Below are 24,531 nucleotides of genomic sequence, written 5' to 3' on the forward strand. Positions count from 1 at the left end.
GCGACAGAGAGAGAGGCAGAGACATATTTACAGAGACATAGCCAGAGGAGAAGCAGGCTCCATGCAGGGAGCCCAATGTGGGACTTGAACCCAAGACCCAGGGATCACATCCTGAGCCAAAGGCAGATGCTCAACCACTGAGCCACCCAGGTGCTCCAAAATAATTCTTTAAAAACAAACAAATGAATGAAAGACAAAAGTACAGAGACCAGAGTTGAAGGTTCTCACTGTTAGACTGCTGTTGTAGGCAAGGAAGATTCTCAAAAGCTACTGGCAAGTCAAAGCCCATCAATTGGCCTATACAGCTCTGATGGGGTAATTAATAAAATGTCTACTGACCTCTACTCTAAAAACTTTTAAGCACCCAAGGATACTGAAATTACTTAGAAGTCTGTTACCTTACCTCATTTTAACAGTTTTATTGATATAATTCACACACCTTACCATTCACCTACTTAATGTGTACAATTCGATCCTATTTGGCATATTTACAGACTTGTGCAACCAACGCCACCATCAATTTCAGAACACTTTCATCAGCCCCAGTTCCCTTTAGTCATGAACTCCTTATACCCCATTTTCCAGAGCCCTAGGCAATCATCAATCCACTTTCTGTCTCTGTGTTTATTTTGGATCTTTCACAAAATAGAATTGTACAATAGGTAGCCTTTTCTGTCAGGCTTCTTTCACTTTACATGATACTTGCAAGGTTCATCCATCTGTAGCATTTATCAGTTCTTCATTCCTATAGTCTGCTATATGGCTGTATCCCATTTTCTTTGTCCATTCAACAGTCAATGGACATTTGGTGTTTCTACTTTTTGGCTATTATGAATAATGCTGCTATGAGCATTCAAGTTCAAGCTTCTGTGTGGATGTATGTTTTTATTTTTCTTGGGTATATGCTTAGGAATGGAATTTCTGGGTAATATAGTTAATTCTATATGTTTTCTACTTAAACATTTTTATTTACTTATGATTTAATTTATTTACTTGATACAGAGAGAGAAGAGTGTGCACAAGCAGGGGAACAGCAGGCAGAGGGAGAGGGAGAAGCAGACTCCCCTTTGTGCAGGGTGCCTGACTCCACGGGGCTTGATCCCAGGACTCTGGGATCATGACCTGAGCTGAAGGTAGGCACAACTGACTGAGCCATCCAGGAGCCCCTTTTTATTTTTTATGTAAAAACATATATATATATATATATATATATATATTTTTTTTTTTTTTTTTTTTTTAGGAGAAAGAACGTATATGCGCATGAGCTGGGGAGAGGGTCAGAGGGAGAGAGGGAGAGAGAGAGAGAGAGAGAACCTTAAGCAGGCTTCATGCCCAGCATGGAGCCCCATGTGGGGCTTGATCTCATGACCCTGAGATTATGACCTTGGTGAAACCAAGAGTCAGATGCTCAACTGACTGAGCCACCCAAGCACCCCTATGTTTAACTTTGTAAGGAATTGCCAGGCTGTTTTCCAAAGTGGATGCATCATTTCACATTCCCACCAACAGTATATGAAGGTTCCAATTTCTCAGATCCTTGCAAACACTTGTTATTGCCCGTCTTTCCTATGATAGCCATTCTCGTGAGTGGCTATTATAAAGTGGGACACTTCATAATTTTTTTTTACACTTCATAATTTTTAACATATGTCTTTAAGAACTGTTTTCTGATTACAGAAGTCATACAGATTGACAAGCACAATTTCTGCGTGCACATGCACTGATTTGATTCCAGCTTCTAGGCCACTGTACCATCTTCATTTTGGCACAGTTATGTTGTCCAATCTTACAAAAAGATGGAGGCTCAGGGATGCTAAACAGCTCTAAGGCTGGGACTTGACCCTAGGTGTGTCAATAAGCTTCTGGTTTTCACCACAGTGTTATTCTGGTATGATGGGTACTATGTGCACACATACACGTGTGAGGATCAAATGGGATAATGAAGTGAACTTTATGAATTTATAGCATCTAGTAATGAAGAGTAAGATGTTAAAGGGACATGACTTTTGGATTATATAAGCAGGCGACATGTTATCTTTTGAGAGATTAAGGAACAGAGCGGACATTAAGAGATTAAGATTAAGGAACAGACTTCTGTGGCCACAGAGAAATTTAAAGGAAGACCTGAGATTAAAGAGCCTCACACTAGTTTGGATAAACTGGAGTCTTTATCACCCCATTTGGAGAATGAGGACTTTAATCATCTTAGAGTTATGGTCATAAATAGCATCAAAACATGTGCTAAACGTGTTCACCTTTAGGTCTGTGCTTTAGAGAGAATGAGGCCAGTTTCTCCTGAATTATTGTATCATCTGAATGCAGCAGGATTACCTTATTTTGGTTTTGTGATTATTTTCTAACGCACATAAAACAGTTCCTTTCTTTTATTCTTTATAGTGGAGAAAAAATTATTTTGCTATAATTAAAATTGAGTTTTGGCCACAATCATGAGCAGTTCTAGAAATTAAAACTCCTCATGCTCTAGTTAAATATTATTAGAAAAAAAGTTCCTGCTTGCTACAGTCCCTTCTCTAGAAATCTGTTCTGTGGAACTACACACATAATGACAATATCTTTATCTAGACTCTTTCCAGTTTTCAAGTTTGCATATGTGACTCAAACAGAAGATTTCAAGGAAGCTGATCCTCTAAGTAACTACTTTGTGGACCTTGCTAAAGGTGCCGTATTTTTACACATCATTTCCTGAAGAGAACTAGACAAAAGATCCTCCAACTTCAAGAATCCTAACAAAAGGGGCAGGCTAGTTTGGGATGGGATAGACTTGATTCAGGAATGAGAGCTACAGACTAGAATGCTCATTTTTTTGAAAAATATGTGTATTATTGGGGCCCCAGGATGGCTCAGTCATCTGCCTTCGGCTCAGGTCATGATCTCGGGGTCCTGGATGGAGCCCTGCATCTGCTCCCTGCTCAGCCAGAAGTCTGCTCCTCCCTCTTGCACCCCACCCCCACCCCCAGTGCACATGCACTCTCTGTCAAATAAATAAAGTCTTAAAAAAATGTGTATTTTCAGCAAAGGATCCTCATTGTCTCAATCTTTACCTTGCACTTGGCAGCCTGTATTTTGAGGGTTTCTCCTTTCATGGGGTGCAGGGTGGGGCTCTGGGTGGGGTGGATGCAGATAAGATAACAGTTCCAGTTTTACCACTCTTATGAATTTTGTGCTAGGGTTGAAGTGCTCAGGAGGGAAAAAGGAGCCCTGTTTCTGTGGATTGTACAAAGAAGAGGGAAGGAGGAAATGGTAGGAGGATGATTTCTCTTAAAAGGTGCTCTTGTGGCTGCATTTCCTCTAAACCCAACATTTGGTGTCCACTTTGAGTGAAATGCATCTTTCTTGGTCAGGCATATATGGAAAGATCAAGAAGGATTTTTTTTCCTAAACCAGCAGAAGGTCTGGCAGGAAAGCAGGGAGAATTGACTCTGTTGATGTATCCTCAATAAGTGACAGTATTGATCTCTGAAATCATTAAGCTTTGGTATTTTGATCTGTCCAAAAAGGTGGAGGGAGTTCTTTTACATGAAAAAAAAAATCTGCTGGAAGATTATAAACTAATTCTGAATTTCTAAGTAGCATTTGACCTTCACAGGCACATCAGTAATGTCACTGCATAAAAAGCAGCCAGGGTCATCTAACCTAGTATGGAGGCATCTACACTGAGGAAAGAGTCTGCTGGTTATGAGGGTGGGCTCTGCAGTCACACAGAACTTGACCGAGTCCCAGCTCTGTCACCTTGAACAACTTGCTTAACTTCTCTGAGCCACCCCTTTAAGTTAGGTGATGTATATAAGTCACTTTGAGTACCTGACACATAGGAGGTGCTCAGTAAATGGTAGCTATTCCTGCTTGCCTGACGAAGAGATTTTTAACTACGGATATGGGGCGCCTTGCCCTTCCAACTCATCCTAAGACAGGTATCATGTCATTTGTATTTTATTTGGCCTTTGTTTTTGAGTGGCTACTGTTGTCTGGTAGTGTGCCCTGAGGAGTCAAAGAAGCCTGACCCAGAGTCCTTGAGCTTGATGGAAAGAAAATCTACGTGATATTATCAGTTGAGGGAAATGGGAAGGAGAGCCAATCAATGGGGTTGGCAATGGGACAGCAGTTTCAGATGGGTTGAGTTTAAAGGGGTTTGGGAATACGCAAGTGGCTCTGCCCTGCAGGCATCTGTTATCAAGGGATCTGGAGCTGTGTGAGGAGATGGGGCTGGAGGTAGGGCATTTGGTGTCATGTGCATCTGAGCCATGAGTGGTCTAGACACTGTGACACTGCCAGAGGTTGGTCAGGAGCTAGAAGACATAAAGAACTGTGGGGTAAGGGAGGAGCCTAGGGACACAACAGTGCTTGAGTGCTTGGAAATGGTAGGTGGCAACTGGAGTGTTACGGTATCTCCTAGGGCCCGAGATAACATGATGCGTGGATATCTAGGTTTTTGATTAATATTTATTTATTTATTTATTTTTATTTAAATTTATTTATTTATTTATTATTTATGATAGTCACACAGAGAGAGAGAGAGGCAGAGACACAGGCAGAGGGAGAAGCAGGCTCCATGCACCGGGAGCCCAACGTGGGATTCGATCCCGGGTCTCCAGGATCGCGCCCTGGGCCAAAGGCAGGCGTCAAACCACTGCGCCACCCAGGGATCCCTTGATTAATATTTATTAAAATAACATCCAGAAAAGTAGCTTTCTATTGAGATAACTGCAAAACTTATATTCTATTTACAATTCTCTAAACTCAATCTTTTTAAGAGTGTTTTTTCAACTTGGTTAATTAAAGGCAAGGCAGTTAAATGTTTTACTTAAAAATGTACTACACTTAATTTTTTTTAAAAGTGTCTCAGTGACCAACAGACAAACCCTTTTGCAGTACTTAAGTCATTTTATAAAACTAATAAACTCATAAATAAGGTAAATCTTCAGTTGTCATAAACATTTCAATCCAGTATAAAAAAGCAAAACTGGGGTGCTTGGGTGGTTCAGTAGGTTAAGTGTCTGACTCTTGATTTTGGCTCAGGTCATGATCTTGGGGTCATGAGATTGAGCCTCATGTTGGTCTTCCCTCCCAGCGGGGAGTCTGCTTGATATTCTCCCTCTGCCCCTCCCCCCTCAATAAAAATATATAAATTTTTAGAGAAGATTTACTTACTTGAGAGAGAGCACAAGGGAGAACACAAGCAGTGGGGAGGGGTAGAGGGAGCAGGGGGAAGCAGACCCCCCACCAAGCAGGGAGCCCAAAGTGGGGCTCAATCCCAGGACCCTGGGATCATGACCTGAGCTGAAAGCAGATGCTCAGCCAACCGAACCACCCAGGTGCCCCCCAAATAAATAAATCTTAAAGAAAAAAAAGGCAAGAAACTATCTGAAAGGTTTTAACTTAAAGATCCCAAGACAAAATAATTAGCTAATGATGTATTTATTTATTATTTTTAATGACATATTTTAAAGTGAAATCATAAGACTCAACATATTAACAAATTATCTTACGTACTGTGAACACTGTCCATATTCAAAATGTTGACTACAGACTTCCACAAACTTTTCGAAAAACATAAATACTTTGGGTTTCATTTAGTTCCTCATATCTCTGCTTAATTCTAGACCTTCCCAGGGTTAAACTGCTATCTCATAAGGACATCATCTGCTTCAACATGGAATCCATCCATACCTTACAAAGGGCTCCGTCTTCTCACCTCGGTCCCCAAGATTCAAATTACGAGTTAGCTAATTCTCAAGTCCTCTGGCTTTTCCACCTCTCACGCAATCTGCCATTGACCAGAATTGATGACTGGTCACCGTCTGATAGTACTCTGAATTTTCTGTACACCCTTCCTTGATGACAGAGTCATAACTCCTAAGTACGTACAGGACCTGTGATTGGCTTCTGCATCACCAAACCCCAGGGTCAGACTTGATAGGAGATGGCAGGCAAACAAGGGATGGGTCATGGAAGCAGATGAAAAACCAGGAGTGAGAAGTGTAACGGTAGAACAGAAGTCAAAGGAAAAGAGAATTTCAAAAAGGGAGGCAGCACCAATGTCAGTACTTTAAAATGCTACAACGGCAGTTTACAAGGTAAGGGGATGAAATGCGACTGCTAGTCTTTTTTTTTTTTTTTTTTTTAAGATTTTATTTACTTGAGACAGAGAGAACACATGAGCAGGAGTGGTGAGGGGCAGAGGGAGAGGGAGAAGCAGACTCCCTGCTGAGTGTGGAGCCGGACGTGGGGCTCAATCCCGGGATCCTGACCTGCACCGGAGTCAGATGCTTCATGGACTGAGCCACCCAGGTGCCCCACGATGGTTAGTCTCCATGGCCATACATTTAAATTTAAGATTTAAATGTTATCAGTGAAATTTTCATGTCACAATGAAGGTAGAAAACAAATAACCATAAATTACAAGTGAATTAAGTGAGAAAATGGGAACTGCATTTATTTATTTATTTATTTATTTATTTATTTATTTATTTATTTAGCGGGGGGACTGCATTTAAAGGCAGCAAGGAGTCAAGAATTCTTTAAGACTTTAAAATTTCACTTAATAACTTAACAAGGAAAGGGGGTGGGTAGCCAAAAAGGAAAGGAATGAGGTTCCGAGGAAGAGATGTCTGTTCTGTGCTAATTTTAATTAAAAAAAAAAAATAAAAAGGTTTGAGTGTGTTTACCGAGGGTTGACTTCCTTTTTTTTGGGGGGGGGGGTGTGGGGTGCGGAAGTAGGGAGTGCTAAAAGCTTAAAGATTTAGGACAGAGACAGCATTACTACTTGATGAAGCAATGTCCCAGAGGATGGAGGCTAAAAGTGAAGGAGTCCATGTGAAAAGGTTGACCTTGAACAGGAAAAGGAACACTTTATCCTCTGAGAATGGAGGGAATGAGGAAAGAATTGATAGCAAGGTAGATAGCTGGGAGGTCGGGGCGGGGCAGGCGCTGGCAGCTGGGCCAGCCAAGCTGCCTGAATCTGGGCCCCGTGGCCAGCCTGGCAGGGTGCACACAGCACACGGGTTCTGGGAACAGACTGATTCTGGGCTGGGATGGTGACAGCTCCAGAAATGGCCCAGTGGGGACCAGCAGAGCTTCTGGGTAAGGGAGCAGTTCATATTAATCACAGATCAGTGAAGAGATCCTAGATGTTTCTGCTCAGCGTTGGTGTCTGGGTTAAAGAAAATGAGACCAGAGGTTAAGACGTGCTCAAGAGCAGTCGTTAGCATCTCTTCAACTAGAGACTGGGTTTTTTCTTGGCTTCCAGAATTATGCTCCCCTCTTTTAAAACAAAAACAAAAACAAAAACATAATCCATTTTCTCCTCCACCTCTCTCCCTGGCTACCCTGTCCTCTTTCTTCCTGTTTCAATGTGCGTGTCATTTTCTCTGAAAAGCCTTCCCTGACCTCTCTCTCTCCCCTCCTGTCTGAATCAGATCCCACAAAGGCTGTTAGACACCCCTTTCATCCTTCTTTTGTTGCACCACAGGATGAAATGTTAGTTTTACTTATGTGACTATTTCAGATACTGTAAGCCATATGAGAATAGGGACTCTATTTGTTCACCTCTGTATCCTGGTCAGCACATAGCTCAATGCCTAGCATGCAGTTAGCGCTCAATAAATACAACGAATGAGGGGCACCTGGGTGGCTTAGTCAGTTAAACGTCCAACACTTGACCTCAGCTCAGGTCTTGATCTCAGGGTCATCAGTGCAAGCCCTGCACTGGGCTCCATGCTGGGCATGAAGCCTACTTAAAAAAAAAAAAAAAAAAAAGATGATGAATGAATTTATATTCCAAGTGTCTGGTGTGGGAGCATGGGATTCCACAACGGTATTTGCCTGTTAAAGTTAACTTAACATTTGTGAAAAATGCACACTGTGGGGTTCCCAGGCAGGCTCACTTACACTTTCTCTGTAGGTCTGGCATCTGGGAAATGCTCAATACATATTTGATGAGCGATTAAGAATTTTTGCACTAATGGAATTTTAATTCCTTTAAGAAAACAAACATAGCTGCCTCCAAGTCACTCAAAAAATTTTTTTGAAAGATATTACCTAAACATTAAAAGCAACTTCTTTAAGAATAAACAAATTAGGGCACCTGGGTAGCTCAGTGGTTGAGCATCTGTCTGTGGCTCAGGGAGTGATCTTGGGGTCCCGGGATTGAATCCTGCATTGGGCTCCCCTCATGGAACCTGCTTCTCCCTCTGCCTGGGTCTCTGCCTCTCTCTGTGTGTCTCTCATGAATAAATACATAAAAACTTAAAAAAAGTAAAAAAATAAACAAATTAAAAAATTCCCCAACAGCGTCATTCAGAAAAAACACTAGAGCTCACCAGTAGTTTCTTAATAACTAGAGTGAAAATACTGATAATATAACTAAGGCAGCTTCTGGGAGAATATATGATTAGAAAACCCAATGCTTAATTTCTGAAGTTTCACACTTTTGAAGCATCTCAGAAACATCTTCTTAGATCCCACCTTGATACTACATGAACTCACCGATTTTTAGCACAGAAATTCATGGACTTGCAAACATTTAAAAAGAGAAAGCATCACCAATGAATGCTTTGCCACTTTTCTCAGGAAAGGAAATTCGTGAACACATGCGCGAAGGTTAGTACCATACAGTAGGCAAATGTTTTTCCATGTCCCACCCAAAGCAAACAAATGAAAATGAAACTTCAGAGACAATTATAAAATAGCTCCAAATTTAAAGAAACAGTATCCTTTTCTAGATTCGCCACAGGAGGAAAAACAACTCATTTGGAAGAATTTAAGACTAAGTTTTACATAAACGTGTGTGTATGTGGGGGGGGGAGGTGGTGAGTGTACAGAGTCTAAAAAAAAAATCAAACAGATGGTAATCAAAAAATGGAAATGCTTAAGATATGGAAAATGCTGAGTTGAAATAAATTAATAAAACACTGGAAAACAGGCTCACCAAATTTTTTTAATGGGAGCAGAATAGTTTCCGAAAGACAGGGGCCCATTTAGGTGATGAACACCAGATGCTGGGTGTAGTTCATTATAGACAAAAGTATTCTGATTAGCTTCAGGGGAGAAGGAGAAAAGGATTAGGCTCCAAAGGTGGGAAAGCCAAACACAGCCCTCCGCAGCCTGCTGCAGGCGACTCCCCAACTGTCCCTAGATAACTCCTGGTCTAAGGACAAAGCAGTTCTCTATCCCCTCTCTGGTCACTGAATCCGGATCCAGAGTCATCTAGTTCACTGGGCCACCACCCTACACGGTGGACAATCGGAAATATTGCTCTGAACCCACAGTCAGGGCAGGGTCAGCTGTGCTTCCCGTAAGAGCCCCTGAGAGCCAGTCTATGAAAAGGGCCCTGAGAGCTGCAAAAAAAGGGCTCAGAAGACAGCTATGGGAAATCACTGACGTGATCGTCTCATTAAAGGAATCCTTGCACAGGGATGTCTTCTACTCTGGAAAGTCCAGCACATGGGTGTGTTGTTGCAGGGGAGACGGGGACTCGTTGGCCCTCCCTAAACCCAAAGTCTGTTTTCCCAGCATGACCAATGAGGCAGTGAGGCTGAGTGTCCCTAACATGTTCTTCCTGTGGTGTATGTGTGTGTGCATGTGTGAGGGAGGGGGGAGCAGAGGCAGGGGGATTGTGGGTGTCCTTCTCCTTCTCAGGTTTCAGTGTGGCCTCTTGGGTCTGAAGTCTAAAGTCTATCCGTTGCTTTAATGGGTGTTTTTCAGAGTGTTGAGCATGACGCTGGACCCTGGAGGAGTCTGAGCACATCATTTACTGACGCACAGAGATTTATTTACTTGCCCGCCCAGTAAAAGCCAAGTTATTCACAGATGCAGTGTGTGCTAGAGAAGACTTAGCTTGTAGGAGAAAGAATTCTAGACCCAGAGTTAGCATATCCCTGGATTCCAGTCTTGGTTCTGTTATTAATTTAGGGCCATGTGAGTTTGGCCCAGCCATTAACCTCTCTGGGCTGCAGCGGCCTCGGAGGTGAAGTGGAGAGAGTGAATCAAATCACCACCAAGACCCTTTCTGGATCTAACACTCTGCGATGAACGTGGCCTGCGTGTTCAGAAGAGGGAGTGATCAATCTGGGATCAAATGATCAAGGGTTTTCATAACTGAAGCAGTGGAGTTCGTTCATTTTCTACAAAGTCTGGTTTCTCTGTTGCAAAAACCCTGGAGCACAGAAATGTCCAATGTAGATTGCAAAAGTCCCCAGTAAGCTTTGCCCCATGCATAAATACTGTTAACTGTTTGGAATTTTTTCTTCCAGATATTTTAACTATAAGTGCTACCTAGAATCATTACTACTGGCTAAGTGCTAATTATAATAATTACTATCTGCGTTAAAATGGAACATCAAGTATATGTTTCTTCAACAAATTTTTACGAATTTAAAATTATGTCCTGGGTGTCTTTGCATCATGTCATCGTGTGCATCTCATTATTTTTTATTAGTGCAGGGTGTTGCATTGTGTCTCTAAGTTGTGCTTCATTGAGCCAATGCATATTGACGACGTATGAATTGTTTTTTCTTTTTTTATTATAAACACTGACTATAACCCTATAAAATTCCTTGTATACCCATGTTCTAAAATCCAATCTTGACACTGCCTGCCTTGCTTTCCATTTCTACCCATCACCAGGTCCTGGTGCTGTCATCTAGTATCTCCGGAAGCCGTGGCCTTCTCTCCATCTAAGTACCTCTGCTTGAATGAAGCGCAGGTCCAACAACATCTCCTGCAACCACAGCCCCTTCACGGGTCTTCTCTGTCCCCAACTCTGCAGCCAAAGAAGCAAATCTTATTACTTACAAGTTGAAAACCTTCAATAGCTTCTCACTGTTCTTAAGGCCACTGACTTAGAATGCTCTTATGGTCTATAATTTGCTCTAAGATATGTTGGCATAGACTCTGGGATGCATGAGTGTGTTTTACATCTGCACCCTAGAATGTACGTTGGTTGCCCCAGTCAGGAACATGCGTGTCAGAGGTCCTTCGTGAGAATGTTCTCACAAGGGCTGCAGTCCAGAGGTGGTTTCTGCAGGTAGGTTAGCTTCCTTATCTCCAATCAACACAAAGGACTTTATTAATTAGAATATGGATGTTAGAAGCTATTTTTCACTAGGGAAATCACTCTCGTAGGAGATTTACAGATGGGTTGCAAAGAGTGGAGGCATCCCCATTCATGCACCACCACGGTAGATGGTAGATCCAGGCAACTGCACCCTCCCAGGGGGTTCCCAGTACTTGTTTCTGAAAAATGACTGACTAGTGGGCCTGCTCAAAGGGATCTTGCTGCTTAAGTTAAACTCTGAGGTTAGCCAACCTTGCCTCTAGGAGAGTGTCCCCTTTGCCTCTACTGAACTTCCCGTGAGATAGAGAAATCAAAGGAATGGAAGCAGGGACTTCACCGCGCCTACACAACAGGCTGCCCGATTGTTCCAATTCCTGCTTACTGATCAGTGTTGGAAGGTGGGGCTGAAATGAGCCTGAGATTTGCTTTTGGACCACGTGGGAGGCTGTGAGGATGAAGACCTTTACCCCCCACTCAACTCTAGATAGTGGCGGTTCCAACACCCACCCCCAAACCCCTAAATAAATAGGAAGGATCACATCAGGAGAAGTCAGGTTATGTATGGCACGTGGCCTACCAGGCCCTGCACCAACCACGTCCTGCCTGCCTCTCCTGGGACCCCTTGAGCTCAGGACATCTCTAGGAACACGGCTTCCCTCTGGACCCGTGACCATGCTGGTCCCTCTGCTCCCCCCGTGGCTCCTCTGCCTGCTGAGGTCTCACCCTCGGGTCTCACCTGGATGTGCTTCCTCAGGGAAGCCCTTCCTGCCTCTCAGCCCAGGTCACAGCTCCCATCCCACCCCTGGCGGCACCCAGGACCTTTCTCCCTGCCGTCCACACAGGAACATAGCCTGATAGTTCTGTGCGGCTATCACATTGGTAGCCGTGAGATTGTGTCCGTGTCTGTTTTGTTCACCCTTGTATCCCCACCAGCTGGCACAGCCTCCGCACACATTTGCCTAATAGTAGGGCATTTCGATTTTTGTCCACACAGCAGTTGTAGAGTGCAAAAAAAAAAAAAAAAGCTTTTTATGGCACTAGGTTCACTAACTGGAGCAGGCCCTCTACAGTGAAAACACTTTACAATGAAGTTCTTAAAATAATCCAATCAAACTCACAAGGCAAAGGATGCACAATATATAAAATAGCAAAGGTGAGGCAATGGCCTTCTCTTTTAAATACTATAAATGCTAACTTTGTTATTTTGAAAATCCTTTATGGTGGGCAGCCTTGGTGGCTCAGCAGGTTTAGCGTCGCCTCCAGCCCAGGGCGTGATCCTGGAGACCCGGGATCGAGTCCCGCATCGGGCTCCCTGCATGGAGCCTGCTTCTCCTTCTGCCTGTGTGTCTGCCTCTCTCTCTGTGTGTCTCTAGGAATAAATAAATAAAATGTTTAAAAAAAGAAAAAAGAAAATCCTTTATGGATATGAAAAAGTTGTCATCTTCATGCCTCACTTTGCCCTCTTTTAGGTTCCTTTAGTCTTGGCACTGACAGGCTGAGCATTTCAGCATGTACCCAGGCTCTGCTTTCTCAAAGAAGTCCACCTTTGTCTCCTCAAATGAAGTCCTTGGCCCCCACCCGACTTCCCGCGAATACAAACATGGAACTGTGACTACATTTCCCCCCAACCCCCAAGGTCTCTATATGCTTGAGGTACAGAGAGCATTTAAAACAGACCCTGGACAGACATTTAGGCAGATGATTTTATACTAAGGAAGGTGAAATATCCAGTTAGAAGTTCAGGGCAAATCCTAGGTGGTTAAAGTCTGAAGTCTGCTCTCACTTGGTGTGGCTTTTATCAAAGGTAATGATGTTGTGACCCATGGGCCACCTGATGGCCTCCCCCAGGCCCATCCTTCCCATCCATTCCATACCCCATGGTGCTGCTCTGGCCCAAACTTCACATTTTATATTTGAGAAAAGTGGAGGCCACGGGCTGAGAATCAGAGTTATCAGACATTTACGAAGTGGGGACACATGCTTGGAGAAACACTCAGCTTCCCAGTTTTACAGATAAGGACGCTGAAAGCCGAAAGCCAGGGTGATTGAATGGAATTCCTGAGGTCCCACATCGAATGGCAGCATTGGCATTCAAGGCTGATGACAGTCCCGCCCTCGTTCTGGTCCCTTCTGGGCAGGGGGGTCGCATCTTTTACTCCTCCAAGACTCACTCAGAGAGAACAAGCTCACCAAATGGCTTAGGGATGGAAGAAAATAGAACCCCAGCTCCCAGTTTCTTTTCAGAGGATCCCACATAAACTCAGTAGATGGTAAACACTTGCAAACAGAAGTGAGTAAAGATATTTAATGGGACCAAACATGCATATGATGCTGTCATCTGTGTTTAAGGGGATGATTCTGATGATTTCTGACTTACAGGCAGGCGGGTACATTGCCTCACCGGCCACACCTGCCATTAGGGGCCCTGCAAAGGGCGCGGGTGGCAGATTCTTGACTTCTTGTTTGTTTGCTCGTTCTGCTTTTTGTTCGTCTAATTAACCCTTATGGAGCAACTGCCTGCCAAGGGTGCAATTTCAGTAATTTTACTTTCTCTAAAGATATCTCAGCTTTTTTTTTTGGATTACATAAAAGTCACACTCCTTTTGCTCCCGTTAGAACTTTGAATTTAGGCAGGGTATTAAAAGACAACCCTCTAGCTTTCTCCACACCAGCGGGCTGTGGCCTTGTTTCAGGTTCTCTTCCCCAGAGCCACAACTCAGCCCTATACTTCAGCACCACGGAAACACTAGCCTTTTAGCTCTGAAAAGAGAAAAGTGTCACATCAGTAATGGAGACTGAGCTTAAAGTGGGGGAGGATCAGGCCTCTGTCAGAGATCTCATGAGGCTGGACCTGTGCCTGGGTCGCTGTGTTGCGCCGAAGCTTTTACTATGTCCACTTCTAGAATGTTTGGCTTCCTTCACCAAAACCAGATCCTGGTGGGGATCATAAAACCTGTCCCGTCAAGTTCAAAAGAGAATGCAGATAAATTGCACTTTGTAAACTAAATCTTGACTCTCTAGCCAATTAACTCTCTTTTATGATTCTTTCTAGAAACGACTGCAGCAGTAAATGAGTCTTGTTATGTGCTAGATAGCCAGCAAATGGGGATTCAGACCCAGGTCATCTTGATTTTAAAATGTGAGCTCTCCCAACTTCCCCCGCCCCCAGGATGCCCAGCGGAGGCTGGGGAACACAAAAGGGAGAGGAATTGCTTTGAAGTCTTTTAGTCAAAGAGGGCAGGGCTGGTGGGGGTGGGATGGGGTGAAGCCCAGGGTTCCTGCCCTTGCTCTGCCTCCGACTTGCAGGGTAGCCCTAAACAGGGTGCTTTCTCTCCCCAGGCCTCGGTTTTCTTCTCCATAAAACCAGGTGTTTGGATCAGTGAAGCCCCTCTCCAGGTCAGGATTCTGTAACCTATAGACATTCTCAGAGCCTTAGAGCTTAAGAAAATAGGCTTAAAAATTTACTTGGAAAAAAATACAGATCTTTTTATCACTCAAAGAATCAGAGGAAAAGGTTGCAATATTACATCATCTATAATATGATAACATGTTATTATATTTAAATAATATAAATAAATATAATACGTCATTTGTTGCCACTGGAACCAACGTAGGGGTTCAACTCGATAAGGAAAGCAGATAAGGGAGGAAATGTTTTTATGAGGCATTTTTAAGTTTCCATGAAATAATTACTTCAAAATCGCCAACATAAACTTTCGAACATCTGAGTTAGGCACAGTGTCTATGAAAAAAAAAAAAAAAAGAATGCAAACCGCAAAGCAAAAATTGATCAGTTTGATAATTTCCTCCAAAGACCAGATAGAAAACCTGCAGAGCGCTTTCCTCCAAAGACCTTCCCTGCAGGTCCGTCAGAAGACTCGGCTTGAAGTCAGCAGACCTGAGTTCAAGTCCTGACTGAGTGACATTGCCACCTCTCACTGTCCTAAACTATGAAAGGGGCATGATAATCTTGTCTCTGAAGATGTCATGGGGTAGATCTAATAAACTGAACAACTATTTGAAGAACTGTTTCATTATAACTAATTGCCAAAAAAAAAAAATTCTTTCACTATATAGAGGGAATTGACAGGGGATACAGATTTGGAACTTCGTTTGAACTGCTTCTTAGCCAAAGTTGAAAAACTGCTACAGCTCAAAGGAGTGAAAACAAACAAACAGAAAACCAAAACAACCATTAACACCCAAAAGCATCTTCTTTTTCAGGAGTAAAGAAGGCAGAGGTGACACCCCAGCCTAAAGTGTGGGAAACACAGTTGAGAACTGGGCAGTTCAGAACCATCTTCACTTCCCCTTTTTTTTTTCTTTCCTCAGAATCCAAGTTGGCATCAAGTCTTGGGGGATGTGCTTTGCTTCTCAGACTTTACTGTACTTAGGAATCGTCTGGGGATCTTGTTAAAATGATTCAACAGATGTGAGGTAGCAGCAAACCTGTATTTCTAACCAGCCATTCCACTGGTCCATGGACACCCTCTGAGTAGCAAAGCTCTTGGCTTATTGGGAAAAAAAAAATGGTGGAGGGTTGTTTTTGGAGAGGGGCAGACATGGGTCTGAATGCCATCTTTATCAGCTCTTAAGTGTGTGACCTTGGGTGAACAACTACATCTGTAGAGTGGGACTAATACCTATTTTATATAATAGATAGGAGGACCCTTTGAGATATTAACAGATATGGTTCTTTTCTAATTTGTCTTTCCCTTGGCTCCCGTACACTCATTATCTTGTCCTCTATTACTCTTCTCTGATGATCCAGTTGGCTTATTTAATCTGAATCTTATTAAGTAGCTTCTGTGCACATGCACACACACCATACATTCTTTGAGGGCATTATCGTCTCTGATTTTATTTCGTTTAGCACGTAAATCAAGCAAAAGTATCCTTAAAGTTAAATTCTGTTTATACACATCCCTGAGTTGCACGATAATACCATCCTTCCCCATCCTTCCCTCAGCATCATGCAGAGAGGCAGAGCTGTGTCGTGCTTACAAACATGGGCTTTGGCTCAGGTCTGAGTAACAGAGCTGGTTCTCGACCGTGCCACCTGCATTTCCTGCCTAACTCAGACTGGCATGTCTGGGTTTCAGTTTCTTCACCTGTAAAATAGGATTTCTGCTTTAACCTCAAGGGTTGTTGGGAAAATGAAGTCAGTTAAGTTATGCAAAGTGCTTAGACGATGTGGTAGATTGCAAACATGACAATTCCCCACCCTTCCTGTCAAAAGGTGGGCTTTTGGAGGAGAAGCAAACTCTGTTTCCCTTTCAGCCTCAAGGAGCATTGCCTCCGGGCTCCCTCTTCCAACCATGCTGAGCCAACACATGAGCAAGCCCAGGTGGCCTGCCCGATGACGGGAGGCGTGTGGCCCTGCTGTTCCGGGCTGATTTGGCTGATGGTCAGCCAATACTTAAGGGCAGGGCTGCCTTGTGATCACAGGTACATAAGGGAGTCTGACAAGGTGAGCGGAGTCACCAGGCCCCAATTGCTGACCCACAGAGTCATAGACTAAATAAAGACTAGTCATTTTAAGCCACCACGCTTTGGGCTGGTTTGTTATATAGCAATAGATCATTGATACTCTATGCAAGTACCTTTCCCCCCAAATTTCATAACAGCCCCCTTTATGGAGGAATTACTTACATGGAGCGATAAACCTTTGCTATGTTGGCTTTGTTGTTTAGGAGCTGGGTGTGACTACATTTCACACTTATCGTAATGGCCTTATGCAGAATCTGGAGGTGTGCCTCCTTGCTGTGGACCAGGCACCCACACAGCCAAGCTCATTAGGAGTCCAAAGAGAAATAATTACATGTATGTGCTGGTGGCAGTCTAAGCATGTGGCTCTTAACAACTCTTTACGGGTGCATGAAGACCTCACTTCATCGTTAGGTTGCCATAGTCTAGAGGACTGAAGCTGTTGGCTGTCTGGTCAGAGGGATAATGCTTCCCAGCCACGACGTGCAGACCCACTCTTTATCACCCGTAAATGACCCAAAGGATATACTCAATTATCGAATGGAAGGAAAAAGACTTAGCACCCAAGTCAAAAGAAATGTCCAAACTCTAAAGTTTGACTCTGGGACTCAGAAGCAAGTGAATCACAAATAAATCCAAATATATGTTGTATGACAATGCTATGCATGTAATAGTGACGGAGGTGTCACAGGCACTCTGTGCCTCCTGCGCACTGCTGGCGTGCGCCGCGACAATGGCACTTCTGCACACACAGCAGAGGCTTCTCCGTGACACACGGCAGGCTGTGTTGTGGCTGATTTAAACAGGAGGCCGTTCTACTGTCCACTAGTATTACAGCTACACAGTTAAGAGTCAGGGTGTTTTTACTCCCGGAAGGAGTCAAGCTAAATCAGAGAACGTGTATTACGACACAAGGGTGACAGTTTATCCTAACTTGGCCTTCAGATGTACATATTTAGGTCTGCGTGAAGCAGCACTGGGTTGTTGGAAGTGTGAACTATACTTGGCTCATTCTTTATCAACACCTTTCTCCGTGAGAGAAACAAAGGATGTGCCGCCCGAGTGTGGCAACAGTAGGAGGTAACGTGCTGTGATGACACACTCATCACGGCTCACACTTACCTGCCTGCCGCAAGTGTATTTTGAAATGCCACAGAAATCAACTTCAGAGACTTCAGTCACCCAATATTTTCTGTGACATGATGTCCTAAATACCTTTGCCCCACTAAGTATCTTTAGAATCAATTTACTTCTCACTCTTCTCTCCTGTGGAGTTTTACAGCAGCTGTCTTGCTGGTATCTTTCCCACTTCAGTCTTCTCATTGCGGCCAGAGAGAACTTTCTAAGAAACAGATCTCTCCGCTTAAACCCCTCCAATGGTTCATCTGAAGACTGTAAGATCCCTGGAGGCAAGGACGGTGTCCCTGGCACCTCGCTGAGTGTGGCGTCTGAAATCTCCGACCTTACAAACGTGCTGTCTCCAAGGTCAGGGATCAGTTTCATTTCAGAGAGCCACGCGTGCACTGAACAGGATGGGGTTCACTGCACAGGGTACAATTCGAGACCTCTTCCCCTTTCTTTTACTATTTGCTGCAGTTCAGGGGCATCTTTCCTAAGATGTTTGAGGACACTGAACTAGTATTTTGAGTCAAGTATCTGCTTCAGGACACACATTCATCTGATGGCTACATTACACTTTAGGGTCATTAAAATTTTTTTTTAAAAGACTTTATTTATGAGGCACACAGAGAAAGGCAGAGACATAGAGGAGAAGCAGGCTCCCTGTGAAGAGTCCAATGTGGGACTCGATCCTGGGACTCCAGGATCACGTGCCGAGCCAAAGGTAGATGCTCAAACACTAAGCCACCGAGGCCTCCCAAGGGTCATTTTTAAAAAAGATTGTATTTATTTGAGAGAGAGAGAGAGTGAGCGAGTGAGCATGCACGCAAGTAGGGTGAGAGGGAGAAGCAGGCTCCCCGCTGTGCAGGGAGCCCAACTCCGGGCTTGATCCCAGGACCCCAAGATCATGACCTGAGCCAAAGGCAGATGCTAACTGTCCCAGCCCTCCCCCCCCCAGGCGCCCCAGGATAGAGTTATCTTGATGATATATGGTCCTTCTGAAGATTCCAAACTCTAATGGAACAGGAAGGTGAAAAAGCTGCGAGTAGATAACAGATTCCACTTTCATGTTATTCTCTTAAAACAGCTTTCAGGCGGTAACCACACTAGGAAAGGCTACAAATGGGTGACCCATCGGACCTGCAGATGGGTGAAGGCTCAGGTCTATCCTTCCCTAGGAGGAGGCTACCAACTCTTCTCATCATCTAGAAAGTCTACCTGCAACCAGATAATCTAATGAAAAATTAAAAAAAAAAAAAAAAAAAGGACAGGCAGGAGCTAGGTACTATTTAACCAAGACCTCAAAAGAGCCCAAGAGTCATCGGAAATATTGTGAAACTAAGGGAATTTGCGAGTCCAGGTAGAAGAAACCCAGCTACCGGGAGGCCGGTATTCAATTATCTGGAAACTGGAGTCCCTTCCAAGCAGCACAGTACAAGGGCTCTTGAGGCACCAAAGGCAGCGCAGCTCCAGGAGGCAGGCAGGCAGTACGTGCTTCGCCCTTGGCCTGAGACTCGAATCTGGCCCGCGCTTAGCGAGGCTCAGCCAGGCTCGGAGACACACGAGGCGGGAAGTCAGGGGAACCGTTCTGGTTTTAGGCTACTGAACAAATTTGGTGACATGCAACTTTTTGACTGGATTTGAATCCAGATGTGCAAAAGCTCTTAGAACATAGCTAAGACTGGTCACATTTGTCTTTAGATGTCACTGGATACTGAAATCTTTAGAGCCATTAAGGACCAGGCCCTGGAGCCAGGTGCCAGGAGACAGGCACTTATCACACACTTGCTGAACGGAGGGAGCAAAGAAGAGAAACCCAAACCCTGCCTTCCCGTATTCACGTCTTCTCCATTTCTGTTCTGTGCTCAAGGCAGCTGCCTCTAACTGATTCTTCACATGTTAGGGAAGTACAAAGAACCCCAGAGTCCTGCTTACCCTTGAGGGCTTCAAAGTACTGTTTCAAAGACCTGCCTCATGACCGCTGAGGTGTTCTATAGGTACCGGCGTTTCACATCCGAACCTTTAACTTCTGTCTCCTTAAAATATTAGTAACTGGAGGATTAGATGTGGGAATAAATAGAATTGATTGTGTTGAAAAGCAGCCACCACTCTCTATTTCCTTCTGGTTCAGCTCTCAGACGTTTCTCAGCTTTCCTACAGCACCGCTCCTCACGACAGCTTGGGGACAGCCACCCAGGACGTTCCTAAGCCATGGTGCGAATTGCCGCCAGGAATACAGTGAATGAAAAAATAAAACACACTATTCTTTGATGAATAGTGAGCCACCTCATGCAACGCTGGCTTCCTCTAAATTCACGAGGCAAAAAGTCTACACCACAACGGAAAAGAAAACGCACCAAGTTACTAAGGAGAGTTTTGGGTTTTGTCTTGAAGGTTAATTACAGTCCTGGAAGGGGGAGGGGAAGTCCCACTGATGTTGACATCTGGAAAAAGTCTTCAGTGGTGGTTTGTGAAAAATCTCACCTCATCAGGGCGGCCAAGGTCAAATGCGACCCAAGCAATCGACCTGGGGGATGCTGGCCTAATTAGTAAATATTCAGCAAACAGTTTGTGACCATTTAACAGTCTGCACCTGGCACGCTCTTTCCACACGTGCCGCTTCCCAGCGCCGCACCCGCCCCACCGCGACCCGGGGCGCAGCACCCCAACCCAGCCGGAGCCAACCCCGGCACCCAAGGACGTTTCAAAGCAACAGCGGCGGTCAACATTCCATTTCCGTTTTATTCGAAAACGCTCAGATGTTTACAGATGGGGGCGGGGGGGGAGGAGGCACTTAGAAATAAGGGTGGAGATCTCTCTCTCTCTCTCTCTCTCTCTCACTCTTTTTTTAGGGGGGAAATCTCTTGCAAGTTTGCCCAACGCACGTTCTCAGGGGCTGTTGAAAGTTCATTAATTAGGGATTTAAAACCCAAACTGTCTCCTACAGCGCGGGGATGCCAAGCTCTCCAAAGTGTCCGCGTCTGGACTTGGGGGGGGGGGGGGAGGGGTCGTACAGGTCCCGCCCGCCCCCGTCCCCGCCCCCGCCCCCGTCCCGTGCCTTTGTTGAATTCCGTAACTTTTCCCAAGTACTCACGCTGGGAACTGCCTCACCCCCCGCAACCTCTTATTTTTTCCAGCCATAAGGAAGTAAAGAACTAAAAACGACCCGCGAGAGAAGTCGGGGCACGGAAGCCCCAACGCGGAGCTGGGCGGGAGGCAAGCCCGCGGCCAGGATGGGGGGCGCGTCCCTACCTGGGGCCCGGCGGGGAGGGCGGGGGGCGCGTCCCTACTTGGACCAAGGCACGGGGTAGGGGCGGGGGGGGCGCGTCCCTACCTGGGGGCCGGCGCGGGGTGGGGGGGGGGCGCGTCCCTACCTGGGGGCGGAGGCCGGTTGTTGGCGGAGGGTGGGGGGGCGCGTCCCTGCCTGGGACCCACGCGCGGGGCGGGGGCAGGGGCGGGGGCGCGTCCCTACCTGGGGCCGGGCGGCGGCGGCGGCGGCGGCGGCGGCTGCGGCGGGGTCGCGGCGCCCATGGCTTCGCCGGCCTCGGGCGGCCGCGCCGGGAAACGCCAGCGGCTCAGCGCCGCCCGGAGCCCGCCGCGCTCGCAGCGGCCGCCCCGCCGCCGTCATTGGGCCTGCGCGTCACGTGGCGCGGCCCCGGGCGAGCCTCCCCGGCACGCGTAACCCTTTACCTGCGCGCCCCGAGCCGGGGCCCCCAGCCGGCCGGTCCCCCCGCCCCCCCCGCCCCCGCCGTCCCCCGGGCCCCGGGCGCGCTCGGCCTCGGGGCAGCCACGGCAGGTGGGCAGGTGGGCAGGTGGGCAGGTGGGCAGGTGGCCCGCCCGGGGACCGCCTCGGCGTCCGCGTGTGCGCCCCGCTGCAGGGACACGGGAGCCCCTGGGATCCGGGCGTCACGCGGGGCCCGATCCGTGAACGCGAGCCGAGCTGTGCCCCCCGCGGCCGCACGTCGCTGTCCTCGCCCCCCCCCCCCCCCGTTCCCGCCGCGCTGCCCACCCCGCATCTGCCCCCGGGAAGCCGCACGCACCGGCCTGCACCCTGGAGACCCGGGGGCGCCCCGCGGGGTCCCCCCCCCCCCCCCGGCCAGCGGCACCCGGAGCTCGCGCACCTCGGCGGGCGGAGAGCGGCGGCTTCACCCGAAGGACGACTTAGCCGTCGCGACCTCGTGCCACCGTGCGCCCCAGGAAAGTTGGCAGGGACGGGAAAATGTGTTGAGCAACTGCGCCCCCTAGCTCGCCTGCTGCCTCCCCCCAGGTGACCCAGGGGAGTCCCGGTGAAGCAGGCGCCGCCGGGCGGGACGGGACGGGACAGTCTTCCTTAGAGACCCGCGTGCTGTCCTTGATTTTTAATGTGTCCATTTTAGTGATTCCAGCGCCATTCACGCCTTTGTCCTGCTTTATGGGAGAAGACTCAATTTTTTTTTTTTTCGGAAGACTCATTTTTAAAGATTCTTGTCCTTCGTGTAGTAGCTGCATGCTTTAAACCATAGGCGTAGAGGGAACTTCTATTTTACATCATTGTCTGATAAAACCCTTTGTCACAATAAGGGATCCTCATGTCCAGCTTCTAGTGGCCGCCTCAGTAATGTCCACCGAATATTGGTACGTTTATCAGTTAAGTTACTCTGACCAAAAAAAGACCTTGGTATTTATCTTAGGTATTGAAGTGTAGTTCCCAGGCTAGCAGAATCAGCTCGATCTGGAGGGATACAGTAAAAAGGCAGATTTTAGGGGCTCCACCCTAGACATACGGATTCTGAAATAGTTGGGGTTCCGGAGGGTGAAGTAATCTGTGTTTGAACAGAGGATGCACGCTCCAGTCTGAGAACCACTGCTCTGCCTATGCTCAAGCAGCTGGCTGAGTTACCTTCATCTATCAAAGGCGGATTCTGCAAAGCCAGAGGTGGTGGTGTTCTTGGTCATCTTAAATTGGGTGCCATATAATTTGTCGCATTGATAACGCTGAAACGAAACCCTCCGATAGGTCCCTATACGTGTAATCTGTACTTTCTGCAGATCATGTGGAATGCCAGGCGGAGCTCTGAAGGGACCCTTATTAAAAATAGGGAAGAAAACCCTATGGTTTCTGGATGCATGTGGGAGTGAAACACCGTGATTCAGTTAGGTTTGAGGTGTGTTCCTGTTTTCATTGGCATAGAAATCGTTCCCAACCGAAGAGTCACGGAAAAGAGGAAAAGTAATTTGAGTGGATTTGTCAATGTAGTTCTAAATCTGCCAATAAGGTTCTTAAAAAAAAAAAAAAAGACCCACAGTTTAAAAAAGTTTATGGTATCGGCTTACATTATAACCAAAAAAAGAATCATCTTAGGCATTTTAGACTTTTGAGAAAGAGATGAAGGCGTAGGTTCTTTGCTTTGAGCTACAATTCCTCCCCTGGGTGGCTAGCACATTTCCAGTTGCCTGCACGGATGTCTTTACTTTTGAACTCTCTAGGTCCAAATTTATTTTAGTATTTCCTTCATTTTCATCTCCTAACCTATTCATTTTACATCTGCGATTCTCCCCTCCGCCAAGTTGCAGTTGGAGCTGGAATTATGTGGGTTCTCCCTTGCTCATCACACAGCTTTGTCAGTTCAGCCCTGAGATCATACCTCTTCTTAGCGTCCTCCGTGCTGCTGTCCTAAGATCAAGATCTTCTATCTATCTCAGATCGTTACCATAGTTTCGTTACTGGTCCCCAGCTTCTGGTCTTCTGACATGACCAGTTCTGGTCCCCATCTCCGATCCATCTGACGTGAGTTTGAGTTTTCCAAAATACCATTTCAACTAGGCCTTTCCCCTTCTCAAAAAACTTTCCCATGATTCCCTGTTACAGAGTGAAGTTTAATTGTATGTATATATGTACATGTAATACAATGTATTTAAATAACCTCTAAATAACCTTAAATAACCATGACCTTAAGACCAAGAGTCACATGCTCTACTGGCTGAGCCAGCCAGGAGCCCCCAGAATAAAGTTTAAAAAGCCAACATGGCATCGGAGGTCATCCACAGTATATGTTGACTCTCCCTGATTCCCTGTTTGTGCTCACACAAACATTTCGCTTCACCTGAAATGTCTTTTTGACCTTTTCGATAGCTAAGTTTCTGTCCTTCAAGTCTCCTCCGCTGTCACCTCCTCCTGGCCATTCTTTCTGAATCCCAGTTCGAGTTAATTGCTCCTCGGGAAAGTATTCTCAGCACCTGCGTTTCACTTTTATTAACAACTTTTTTTTTTTTTCTTTTCTCTAATTGAGTTGTGTCTCTTTTAGATTCAGGGGTTGTGCATGACTAACGTTTAGATCATCCTAGGGCATAAAGCCTGATGCCTTGGACAAAGCAAACCCATGGTATTTGTTGCGTCCTTGCCCCTAGGAAAGAAGATTACTTACGTTTGTTAAACAGCAAACTCCATGTATATGACATGCTTTTATGCAAACAATGACAATCCACTCCTCTGCGTGTTCTCCGAACTGAAAGAGAAGGTTTAACCTTCAACCTAAAGGACTTAGATTAGGATCCAAGAAGGAATTCCCAGCATGGAGAGTGGAATTAAGGACCATTTTCAAGGGGGGTAAATTCTCAGCAGAAATATGTCTCAGCCACACGAAGATGAAACCAGATAGATCATTTCTTCAATTTTTTTCTTACTGCCTTGATTTTAAGTTTCTCTGAGAATGATTGTTTGTGAAACTCGATACAGAGTTTCATCTGATTGTTTCCTAGTTATCATCACTTAAGCTCTTCATTGCTAACTTGTTTAAAATAATTTTTGCAAGTGTGTATGTGTGTGTGTGTGTGTGTGTGTGGGAGGTGTGTGTGTGGGGGGATTCTCAGTT

At 45.8% G+C, this 24,531-nt stretch overlaps 1 protein-coding gene across 10 annotated transcripts in view; it reads right to left on the reverse strand.

Moving 5' to 3' along the window:
* Window positions 1-21,887, reverse strand: part of PGCKA1 (PDCD10 and GCKIII kinases associated 1) — an 85,840-nt gene extending 63,953 nt beyond the window's left edge. For 2 of the 10 annotated variants that reach the window (XM_077879789.1, XM_077879714.1), the window contains exon 1: window positions 21,153-21,222. The gene's annotated coding sequence lies outside the window, so the exon portion shown is untranslated. Of the gene's footprint in view, window positions 1-5,688; window positions 6,657-19,615; window positions 20,397-21,054; window positions 21,129-21,152; window positions 21,240-21,801 lie in introns of those variants that run through there. The other 8 variants (XM_077879768.1, XM_077879732.1, XM_077879778.1 and 5 more) reach the window with 7 other exon arrangements.
* Window positions 21,888-24,531: the final 2,644 nt, after the last annotated feature.

The sequence above is a fragment of the Canis aureus genome, chromosome 2 (genome assembly GCF_053574225.1).
Source record: "Canis aureus isolate CA01 chromosome 2, VMU_Caureus_v.1.0, whole genome shotgun sequence".
Taxonomy (NCBI): Eukaryota; Metazoa; Chordata; class Mammalia; order Carnivora; family Canidae; genus Canis; species Canis aureus.